A 13,420-nucleotide genomic window follows, 5' to 3' on the forward strand; every position below is an offset into this window, starting at 1 on the left:
CGACTGTGTAGACAGCTGGTTAGTCAAGACAGTTGTTGCTAAGGGCAAAAGTGTCCAAAGAAAATATTACAAACTTTGGAAAATATAAACGAGTACAAAAACCTAGTTCAAGTAAAGGAATAAAATTCCGTTATGCGAAAAACTTCCCGAATTTGCACGTGGAATTATTCAATAAAATCCATTTTTATAGTTTCGCTCGAGTTTTTTGTGAAAATGGAAACAAATCTGTGAAGTACAGGCCTCGTATTAATGAAAAGTCGACATAGAGGCGAGGCATTATTCCAGTTTTTTTCATTGTTCCTGCTAACATATTTTTTTACAACAGGGCAAATCAATAATAATTTTAGGCTCATCATTGATTAACTTAATGGCCTATTGTTAATTATATTCATAGCTTGGTTCATTCAGCGTCATAAACATGGTAACACATTTTCTAACTACAATATTTTTATAGGCACTCCGTTTTGACCTGCATAACTTTACAGAAAAATATACGCACAATAAACAAACAAAAAACGCGAAAAAATAAAAACTGTGCAAAGAGAGAAACTCGGGCGTAACACTCGGCCCGCTATAATGGGTCGTTGAGACCCGGCTCGGGCACGAAACAGTCGACCAGCGTCGAACGAACAAATAGTGCATAAATTGTTCAATACCAAGTTCTGCGCCGTTCAATTTTAAGAACAATAAAGTTTTGCACATTCCAGCCAGTAACAACTTCCACAACATTGTTTTAAGAAAAATAATTCTCATTGAAGCAGTTTGAATAATGTTTGTGGAGCAACTTTCGACTCGAATCATTCTGTGTTGTTTTAAACTTTCAAACTGTTCTGAAACGTATTTTGCTTAAGTTCTTTATGAAATAAAACCTACCATGTTTCATAAAACATGCCTCTATAATTTTATAGAGTACACGGTGTTAGGGCGAAATAAATGTCGAGTTATGAATCTGCACGTGGCCAACATAGGTAGTTACCGAAACAAACAATTCAATTTCGCATTCACCGCGCACTGAACAAAAATCAAAATTAATTTCATACGTTATATTTCATTCATTTGAATTCGTGGGCAGTGGAAGCCGTATTAAATTACATGAATGTACTGAATTTACTTGTATTCCAGCTTTGAGTAGGAACGTACAAACGAAGCATATATTCTCGCTAAAATTGCAATGTTCTCAAATGGACGCAATATTCTTAGTGCAAATATTTCCGTATAGTATTTGTGTATGAACATTTATGTACGTCGTAATATCTGCGAGTATATATTTTGTGTTATGTTCGAGTACTCGCCATCTTCAAAGTTGAAATATTTCGTCGTTTCGAAATATTTCAAACCATGAAAGTCAAAGTCAAAGTATTTATTTGCACATGAATACAGTAGGTTCATAAGGTGTTACAAAATTTCAGTGTGTTCGGTATTCAATCATAATATAATGACATGCAAACTAGTTTATACACACATATAAACATGCAAGTGATAAAGTTTAGGTACTTACCTATTTATATTTTGGAAATTTATATTGTAAAGTATTCTCAACCTATACTTACGGCAATCCTGTTACAAATTTTCTATGTGTTATATTCTACTGTTTTATATTATAATCAAGCCAACTGCAAACGAAGTCTATCGAGTCAAGAAACACAAATATCTTGAAAACCGACTAGGTTATTAGCGTTTAAAAAAAATCTACAATTCTTTGAATTTCGGTTTTCTCATATACAGGACTGATACAAAGAAGTACCACTCTCAAATTTCAGCTCACATTCCTACACTTACACCTGTACAGTGTTGCAAACATCACAGACATCAATACGCAGATGCATGCGACTGCATCGCAATGCATACGGTGTAACAACAAACAATGCGCGAGTAACAACACTGTAGCCTTTTGCTGTCAGTCAACAGCGTGTAGTGATGAGAAACTGTGTTTATTGTTTCATATTCTAGATTAATATCTTTACGGTGAATTTCTATAATCTATCCGTTAATTTGCGATTAGAGATTGAATTTTGACATTAGCTCTTAGGCTCGATATAAATTATGTCACGTATCAACAGACAAATTGATAGTTACGAGGTCTTGATTTGAAGATTGTGTATAAGACAGATCTTTAAGATTTCTTGGCATTAGAGTTAAAGAAAGTTCAAGCCAATTCATCTTACATATGTATGCAGGGATTATTACGATAAAAATCAATGAAAGCATAAACGTCACTCACACTTTGTGTTACTGTGACATTATTTTCTTCAATCCTTTTGTAAACGCAATTAATTGAAAGTGCAAAAACAGATTCAATAAGATACTTTCTCATAGAATTCTATATATAATACTTTTCTATATAGAATACTTTTTCATAGTGTTTAGCGATGAACCTTATTTATTTAATAATTCGTTAGACCAATAAGTCAACTCAAAGACAAACAAACAAACTACGACACAAACACAAAGTTTCACCAAATTACAAAGATTATTGTCCCAGAGATCGAACCGCTTAATATCAGTAATAGAATTGCGGCGAGTTATCCAAGTTCGCGCCACTCAACTAATTGCGCTTACTTAGTTAATTAACACTTTCATTAACTTTAGCATTAAGTATTAAGTAGTGATTTAGGAGCTAACTAAGATAGGTCATAAGGTCAAACAATACTTGGTGCGGTCGGTTCGTGGATGGGTGACCAGTGTAATGACGAGTTCCACAGTCCAGATGATGTTTTTTATTGATGAAAGGCGTTTACAAGGCATAATGATTTAACTGTATTTACATTAATTTTGTGTGGTTACTGTACGTGCTTTGCGGTGTAAATTATGATGTGGTTGTTTTGTGCCAGTGTATAATATACTGTCACGACCGCAGTTCTCTAATGATGCGGTCATACTATTCGGGATAGCCACATAATGACAGTTGCAAACATATTTTAATTGCATAATGTCACGGGTCTATTTTTTGATACAGTGAATTGAATTTTTGTCTCACAAACCATAACATTGTCTTTGATGTAACAAAGTTACTTTCACTCCATAAAATAAAATAAGCATAAAATGTAAAATCCCTAGTAATAATTTAAAAGGCTCCGCAAATGCGTCGGATGGAAATCATATTTATAAGAAGATAGAATATTGGAAATCCATCGGCGCGGGCGGGTTCACTTTACAGGCTCAGCGATGGCGCCCTCTCGCGGAAAAATATGTGATAACACCGGCTACTTCTCTGTCATAGTCTATTGAACTTTGTTCAATCATAAGGCGGATTTATTTCGTCTCTAGGTAGCTATTTTTGGAAGACAAATACTCGGAAAAATAATCCCGAAAAAAAAGGATTTCAATTCCGATTTTCAACAATTCAGTGTATTATTTCACAAAATATTTTCATAGCAGCTATTTGTATTAATCATGAAATATAATAATACAGTAATTCATATTAAATGTAACAGTGCGATCCATTTGTTTCGATAACGCCGGCTAACATGAACATATGCATAAATATAACTTATGTGCACGCACGCCACGCATCATTTACTATTCGGCTTTAATAGGTCAATTAATAAGATTGATGTCGTGACACTACATATATTTATTAATGAACACATTTATATGAATTAGTAAAATGGATAGGAATATTATAATTTCAGTACAAGCAATTTACATCTTACTTAGTAGAATCTGAATTTCATTATTTCTCCATGAAGTTTATAAAAGCGTTTGGTTTAGTTTGATTATCTGTTCGTATTAAAATGCAAATCGTATATGACCTAATTCTTATTACACTCAAAACCATTCCCGCAACATAGTATACACGAGAATTTTATCAACTTTCTCAAACACGGTCTACACTAGAAACACAAACTTGAGTTTTAAACGACAACAGCAGTGGGTACGTCGCATGCAAATATAGAAAAGTTAAAAATATCACCGGGGAGTGGCGAACTGGAAAAGTGCCTGAGTAATAAAATAATCTAATGCATACAGCCTGCAGGTAGGGTAGGGTGCCACTGTAAGCGGTTAGCGGAGAAAATCAGTAGCTCCAACTTTCTAGGGTTATATGACGACAAAATATACTTAAGTAAGTAAGTGTAGTCTGTCTTTCTAAATTACGTTCTTAAGCTTTTTAGGGAATTTTGAGAAATGAATCTGGCACAGTCTGTAGTCCCATGAACATGTTTTTACTACCGATTTACAGTAAAGTAAAACCTTATAAAGCATCATCGTCTATACAAGCTTACGATTACATTTAGGGACTCTTTAGAGCTCTCTACTAGGAGTTCTCATCAAAACGCCAACAGTGGCACTTATCCCCACTAGATAATCCGCGCTCACAGACTCACATACGACTAGAATGCGCCCGTGCAACTGTATACGAAATTAGTTTTTATGACACGCGCCCGGATTTATACAACTACCCTCCTCGCTGAGCCAGCAGCACTCGGAACGAATTGCACAATTTATAAGGGGGATTCGAAGTTATTTTAGCAAGAATTGCGGTTAATAATTTTGGGGGGACGGGGTTTAAATGTATGGGTTTGCTTGCAGAATATTAAAGGGCAATTGACTGTAAGAAGCTTATGAAAATTACATTCTGCTACTGCATTTTAAAATCAAATAAAAAACATAACCTATAAATATAGCGACACTCAGCAATAAAGTTTACAAAAGTACCTGTTTTATCGGTCTATGTACGAAATTCAACACGCCAAAAACAAGCTTTAAAAAACCTCTGAAATCCTGTCGACATCCTCCAACGTCAATTACAAAAATACAAATAAATGGCTTCAGTATCACACAAAGCCGGGTGTATTGTACCATGAAACTAGTTATAGATAACAGTACGAACACTGAGCAACAGTTCAATTAAGTGGACGCGCGTGTGTGCGATGTACGGGGAATCATGGGCAAACATGGAGAATGTACGCAAATATGGAGAATATTGGGCAAGCACCAATTTGGGAACGGAAATTAATTTTGGCAGGATTATTGCAGGGATTTATTTACTGATTTCGGAGGTATAGTGAAAGGCCCAAATAATGTACTTTCCCGCGGGTGTATCGTAACGGTAGTGTACATCCCTAAATTGTCTTGTATGTCCAATGCTAACCATTTAGTTCATTACTTACGTGGGTCAAAAAAAACACAAAATATTATGCATGTTTTGCAAGTTACAAACCATTCAAAATAACAAAATACTCAAAAAGAAGAAACCGTTCCTTGAACCGGCAAAAACTGTCACTACCAAATCTAAACTGACAATTCACGCAAAACCTGCGTAACGCTAATTAAACAGCCAGTTAAGATGATAGGCCATATTGATCTGACAACGCATGCAAACAGGATCAGCTGGCTGTTATTCTGCGCAAGGGTGGAGGGCGCGGGAGGTCGTTTACCCCAGTTGTTGTTATTTCACGACTCTTGCCGAAGGGCGGAAAATGTCCGGCGGTTCCGCGTCAAATGTTTGTCAAAACAATTGGTGCAGTGTGATTTTTTTTGGTGTTCTTGTTTCTGTTGTTATAAGCATTAATTTCATGAAATATGTCATTGATATGTGTCGTCTCTCTGAGGTTATAGGATAGAAATCTGTTTCCTATAATACAATTACAACGAAAGAAATTCTGTAAAATAAGATGTATTATCAGTTATCTCTGAAATAACTAAACTAACTACTAAAAAATGAGAGGAATTTAGACCTAAATTGAATGCAACAGTATTCGTATTTGCACGAAACATACGGACTGATGAAGAAGTTACAAAATCGTATATACCAAATACAAGTCGGAAAATCCAGTAGTTTTACTCCAGCAGAAGTAAGCTAGACAAATTTGTGTCAGCCGCAGTTGGCAGGTGACATCACACACTACGGGTACACTGTACACAGATTAGAGTAACAATAACAGCCTTTGACAAGCAATTTCAAAACTGTATTGCAAGTAAAAAACGTTGATTGGATTGTAGTATCTATTCGACATAGGTCACAATTTTTTACAGCTTTTTGTTACTTTGAAATGTTATGGATGTTTTTTGTGAATTTCACAAATTCACTCCGACTAACATTTTAAGTGAAAAGTTCAAAATACCAATGACCATCAATTAATTAGCAACCGCATCAGCAGACTACAGAGACATAGCCATACAGTCAAAAGCCACAAACCGGGCATCAATAATACCGCAAATAGTGTGCCAACCAACAATTACCGCAGTTAACGAACACTCCTACATCCAGACAGTTGACCAGTAGCCAGACAGTATAAATCATGGAGAACAAAATGACTAGCGGAGGTGCCATAACGGGAAATATCCTAAGTTAGTAGCGCGCCAAAATGCGTGTGAAGGGGACGAGGAACGTTACTGTCTTCGCCCTTATACACTTTCTTTGAACCCGACCATCTTTGGTAATTTCAAAAATCGTTGATAGATGTCTCAAAGAACCCGAACAAATCGTTAGTTCACTCTTAACTGATCGTTTTGGTAATGCCCACCGTATATATTTCACTTAGAAGAAGGTGTTAGACCACCCTGAATGATGACACCTCCGCACATCTCTCCATACTCCGCGGTATATGCACTAAATAATTAAACCTCAGCGAGTTATTTTCCATGTTTGTCGCTCGACTTTTTGATACTTTTGCATAATTTAATCGCAATCCCGACTGCGGAATGAAATAGGCGGGAAGTGGGCTTCGATTAATTTAGTTAAACATGGATTGCACATTTAAAATCTGCGCAGATAATGGGGTTTTTAATTCAGTTTGAATTTTTGGAGGTTTCAGTGCAGTTTTATATACGCATTGCGACTGATGCATTGATGAACGTTTAATCGTTAATTCCTGCTAGTTCGACCATTTCTTTCCGTCTGCTTTGGTCCTGTACAAATACACTGCACCAAAAACCGTGAACGAAAGCTCAAACTAATGAATATAAATCGCAATTATATTAAGAATGACGTTCAAGAATTTAATTTAGGTTTCAAGTCGTTTTGAATTTTAACAAAAAGACGAGACATGTCATATTATTAAAAAAAAAAAAAAACTTTGTTTGAAACTATTACAATAAGTGCGTAGGGTGCAAATTAGAGAGCAAAAAGCACTTAATTAGCATTTTGAAAAAGGTTTTTGTTACTTAAAGATGCGGTGTAGGTGTATTTCTTGAATATCATTTGAAGAAATATATTTTGTAGAAATATAATAAATGTGTAGGAATAATTCTGAAGATCTTAAAGCAAATATTCATATCACAAGTTAGTAATGATGTAGAGCACAATTGTATGTCAGACATCGAGGTTATATTCGTTGAATTTCTTTGCAATTTAAACCACATGTGTGGGCAGGTATAATTTTTCTGAACATCATATCTAGACACACGGTAGTGTGTCCGCCAAGTTCGAGCAAAAAAAGCGACACACCGGCCGTGGGTTATATTACACGAACCATTTCGGGCCAAATTCGACCCCCCTGTAACTCAAAATCTATTTTATTTACGCATAACAAATTTCTAGTATCTGTTGAGACCCCCTCACTTATCTAAAATACAAAATTTCATTAATATACCTATTGTAGGTCTTGAGATATTGACGTCAGAAAATCGCTATTTTTACTATACACTCACTGACTGACTGACTGATTCACTGATTCACTCATCAAAAACCTAGACCACTTCCAATGGTCGTACTGACATGAAATTTGGCATGGAGGTAGGTCTTTATGTCAAGGTAAAGGGAAAAATCTGAAAATGGCCAAGTGTGAGTCGGTTTCAAAATAATGAAGGTGTTTTATACCCGGTGTAAATTTATACCCCTAAGGAACTAAAACGAACTAAATTTATCTATATTTATATAATATATCTTCGAATGGTACAAAGGTTTGTATTTAGTCAAAGTAAAGTAAAAATCTGAAAAAGGCCAAGTGTGAATCACTTTCGATAATAACGAATGTGTAACTTTGATCCACGAACATAATATATGATAACATGTCATGTCAATCAGTTGGTAAATCTAGTCCATTTAGTTAATCTAGTTCATTTCTTTGTAAGAAACATAGTGCATATTAAAAAATCTAAAAGATAGTATAAATGAGACATTTCTTTAACTAACTTCATCATAAGAAAAAAATAAAATAAACAACCTTATAAAAATAAATGAAATCCCACCCAAAACAAAAATGTGAAAGACTGCCAAGTTCGATAATAAATAATGTCGGGACATAAATAATGTCGGGACACCTTTTCACACACGGTCGGTTAGCCCCACGCTAAGTTATTAATTAACTTGTGTTATGGGTGCTAACACAACTGATAAACTACATATAGCTACATATATACATATTTATAAATACATATTGTAACACCCAGACCACGACCAACAAGCATGCTCATCACACAAATGTCGATCGAACCGGGAATCGAACCTGGGACCTCAGATTCGGCAGTCCGGCTTGGTGACCTTTGCGCCACAGAGGTCGTCAAAATAATATGGGAATGCTTCGCCTATAAAAGAAGTGAGATCTGAATAAGTACCAAGTTCCATACACATACCTCAGTTAAAAATAGTTACTTTTTAATGATGTTACTTGGCAAGTTTTAATAGAAAATTAAATACTTGATTCATTGCGTTTAGTAGGTTTATAACAAGGTGTATGAAAACTTGCCAAGTAACATCATTAAAAAGTAACTATTTTTAACTGAGGTATGTGTATGGAACTTGGTACTTATTCAGATCTCACTTCTTTTATAGGCGAAGCATTCCCATATTAACGAACTTGGCAGTCTTTCACATTTTTGTTTTGGGTGGGTTGGTTTCTATTTCGACAAATTGAATGACTTTCATGAAATAAAATGGGTTTAGTAGATGTTTACGTCTCGTGTTTTTTTCTCGGATTTGATTCCTTACTGTATAAGTGCAATAAAACAAATCACAGGTATATGACTAGAGAAAAAAGAGGTGCCTAGATAAACTAGAATCTTGACTAAGGCAATAGACTCAGGATACCCTGCTATAAGGACAAAACTCAACGAACTAGATAAACATGTGAGCTGAAATTTTCAGACAATAGCAGACAGGCGTGTACATTTTACATGATGATATAATATTAACTGTCTGACACGCAAATACACATTTAACATAGGTCACATTAAAATGAACGAGCGGCTCATATTCATAGGCTTTCATATTTAATATACTAGGCACTAGAACACAGCTGATGCCATATAGTGATGTCATGTTTTTTTTTATAATTTTATACATATTATGTCAATGACATTTTTTATTACAGAATACAGAATATAAAAAAAAAATGCTTACGATTTCGACCTTTGAATAACATAGAAAGAAGAATTCAAATAACTACAAATAAAAAGCATTCAGGTTTTTTTTGCCAAAATAATCAATTTGAACAATTGGTAAGAAATTAAAACATTTCTACCACAGTTATAGCATTTTAATATCAAAGAGAGTGCTAACAACGACCAGACGAACACTAACCAAACAAATAAAATAAAAAGAATTGGCACAACTACGGGAAATACTGATAAAACGGAAAATAGAGACGCTGAACAATATTCTGGCACAAAGGCTGAACAAATATATTGATAAAGCGCACACATGAGACCAAAGAAATTGTCGCTTTTTTGTGCTCGGAATTACTATGTGTACTTTGTTTTTTTTTTTTAAACTGTGCATTTCGGCTTGCTTCCAATGTTTTTCTTTATTTAGTAGAAGTAAAGCAGATATCGAAAGCCTTTGCATTGTGTCGTAATAGGTCAAAAGCTGATGTAACCTAACGAATCTTATATATAACCGAACTTTACATTTATAAATTGCTTTCATAAAATTTACAGAAGTTACTTATACAATTTTGACTCACGCAACTTCCAAGTGTAAAGTGGGGGTTACACTACTATCACTAATTCTTATCCTGCAACAATATATTGGACAAAACAACTGCACTAAAGGACCAATCTCCTCAGTACTCTCCACCAGTTTAAAAATCAATCTGTACTGACCCGACCATCCATTAAATGAACTTTTAAAATAAATAAACACGCGACCACATCCAGTCAATAGGCACGACGTTACACAAACACGTCTGTTAAATATGTCTGTGTGTCTGTTTGTTTGTGCCGCCGTCCGTACGGCAGTCACGCTGTTATTTTATCTGTTACGAATACACTGGTTGTTTTAAGTGGGATCGGATTTTGTCACATACATTAATGTTATAAAGATTTACATTGTATACTTGACAGTAATGCTGAAATTATAGAGCTCAAAGTTTTTGATGACACTTAGCAGTAATGTATAGCTTACACTCTATGTATACTTTTTATCCAGGTGCGGGAAGTAAGTCGTGCAGGAAGTTGGTGAAACCACTGCAGGATACCAGTAACATTTTATAAATTCTTTCTACAATTTAAACTATTCAATTTAAAATGGTTACACAGAATTTAGGTGAATTTCCCAAGCTACCCCCACACAATCCCTCCTGGGTTTCGTCGCGTCTTTAAATAGAACAACCTATCATCTATCTTTTGTGCCTTCCATGCACACCTTTCTTAAAAGATACCCTAACTCCAGTAGGACATATAACATCTACTAAGCTAATTGAATTTAAACCCTATTCCTATAAGAATAAGATTGATATTTGTGTAGTGAAAAAAGGCTTAGGCTCCCTAACACCACTATAGTTCGGCCATTCAGAGAATGCGTTCCTGACACGTCGCGATTGAACTGACGACGTAACTTTGCAATGGCGTTGCAGTTACGATAAAAATATTTTTGCTGGTTGTTTACCGTTTTAACAATTGAGGAGCATTAAAACAACATTATTATATCAATAATCAATGAATGTTATAATTTTGTGCCAAACTGAGTGTCAAATAACTTGGTAAACAATATTTTTCTAAATCTATACTGCGCTATTACAAGGTTATGTCAGCGGTTTATATTTTGTAGTGCTGTGCTAAAAATAACAGGCAAGTATCGTAATCTGTTCTTATACAGTTATAATATAAAATAATACGTTTTGATTTTCTTTTTAAGAATTGGAAAATAATGGACTATAAGACTTAATTATAACGTTTATGAAATATAAAAATAAAACTATGACCAAACCGCATTTTTATACTTAGATTAAAAATGGTAACCCCAAATGGCGTTATGGGCCGCCATTTTGTGACGCTAAAACAGTCGTCCGTTGTCGTTTCGTGCGCATAGACCACGTTTTTCAAGTGTTTTCGATCTGTTTTTATTTGATTACCCGGCTTTTGTTAGACCGAGATATCAGGATTGATTCTGTTATTGATAATAATATAATTATACATGTAGGCGAAGATGATGATGAAGACACCACCTCCTCAAGCAAATCGGAGTCTGATTAATATTCTGTTCGCACATTCAATTCAATGTACTTGTAACAAAGAATAAATAAAACAATTTTATTATATGAATATTACCTTTTTTTGGTTTCCACTTAAATAACTAAAATATAAAACAAATGATTCCGCCAATTTAAAACGAAAATAATCTTAAAATAATGCGGCGGTTCATTTCGAAGGAACGGTAACGAACTCAGTGTTATGTTGTGCCCATCACTAGTCGTGACTAACTGATAGGTGTCAGGAACGCATTCTCTGAACGGCCGAAGTATAAGCTATGTGAGACAAATCCGAATTTGCTAAGATTATTAAACACAGATTGGTATTGAAGTTTTAACTTACGCAGTTTGTTACCTTAAGATACTAATATAAGCTTTTAATAATTAGCTGAAATTAGCTGTATTAAATTCATAAAAGTTATCTTATAGTCCATTATTTTCAAATTTTAAAAAAGAAAAACAAATCTTTTATTTTATAATATAAGTATAACTGTAAAAGAACTGATTACGATACTTGCCTGTTATTAAACGGTTTTATTTAGCTCACCCCGTTTGTTTTATTTATTATTTATTCATTCTTGGGTCAAATTTAGAAATTAAAATTTCAGTGCCTTCCTGTTGTCAGATTGATCTGAAATTTGGTACACACCTTTAATTCCGATGACAATACAATATAGTAATATCAATAACATTGTAAATCCAAGATGGCCGCCGGTACAAAATGGCGGATTACATATTTTTCCACAACCCCCTCAATATGGGTATCAAATGAAAGGGCTACTCAAGTAGAATACTGTCAGCAACCCCAACGGGGCCCAACAAGGCCAAGGCCTGCCTGGGCTGCGGGATTGTCCTAAAGAGTTACACGTTATATAGTAGTCGTTCACCTTTTTGTTTTGTAGATGCTTTTTTGACATTCCGTGAGACTTCAAATCTCCATAGTAACTCCTTAAAGTTGTACCACAAAACTTACATTTCGCTACTTGACCCGCAGTACTTTCAACATTTCGCCACTAAATAGGGGACTTAAACCACCAGTATTAGTGGAAAATCCACTAAGTTGGCAACACTGCATACAAATCTTAGTATACGCGCTCTCATGTGAGTCCGTAAAAAAATTCACGAAAACTCGCACTAAGCACTCTGTTCAATCGCGATGTGTCAGGAACGCATTCTCTGAACGGCCGAACTATAGGACATATAACAACTATTGAACCGATTGAATTTAAACCCTATATTCCATGATATAAGGTTGATATTTGTGTAGTGAGTGAAGGCTTTGAATCCCCTGTGGTTGAGGCATGATTGATCAAGTTTGCATTGATGATGTGGCAATTCATTTTTATAGGGACAATTTATAGAGGTGTTTTCATATGACTTAACTTATGATACTTTGATTGATTAAATGTTTGGTTGAAAGTATTTTTGGCTGGTTATTTACCAGCCAAAAATACTTTCGAGACTATAATTTTCAGTAATATAAAACAGTTGAGTAAATGGTTTGAATGTTTTAAGTTTTAGATATTGCAGCACTTATATAATGGAGCCTGTTAAAAGTTGAAATCTTTACAATGATTTTCTTAAACTAGACACAAAAAAAAAAACATTTGCATTAATATTTGGTTGGTATTGAGTGCGAATTTTATCTACACAGTCTAACCTATAAAACACTAGTTAAATAAATTATCATCGTTGAATCATTACCGCTCTATTACCATACACAAAAAATTACCTAGGTAGACAAGCACACAAATACGTAACATTAGGCCTATTACCGTATATTGCGTAACAGACACGCAATGGTTCATTGCGGCATAATAAAACTGTGCTCACATAGTCACAGCCGTTATGGGAATTATTTATTTGTAACACATGTTTTAGAAAAGTTTATTCCGACATATGGCGATACCAATAGGTAAGTATAAGTTTTAAATATGAAAAAGTATGACTGAACTTTTACTATTAATATAGGCATATTTGCAATAGATTTTATATTCGCTCACCTAAGCTATTGCAAAATTAGAGCAGAAATTCCAAGAAATTTTCTATAGAATACTGTAGTATTTATA

General features: G+C 34.6%; 1 protein-coding gene across 6 annotated transcripts in view; it reads right to left on the reverse strand.

Annotated features, from left to right (window-relative positions):
- Positions 1-13,420, reverse strand: part of LOC124638744 (stress-activated protein kinase JNK) — a 101,325-nt gene that overhangs the window by 33,520 nt on the left and 54,385 nt on the right. The gene's annotated exons all lie outside the window — the stretch shown is intronic.

This window comes from Helicoverpa zea, chromosome 18, assembly GCF_022581195.2.
Source record: "Helicoverpa zea isolate HzStark_Cry1AcR chromosome 18, ilHelZeax1.1, whole genome shotgun sequence".
NCBI lineage: Eukaryota > Metazoa > Arthropoda > Insecta > Lepidoptera > Noctuidae > Helicoverpa > Helicoverpa zea.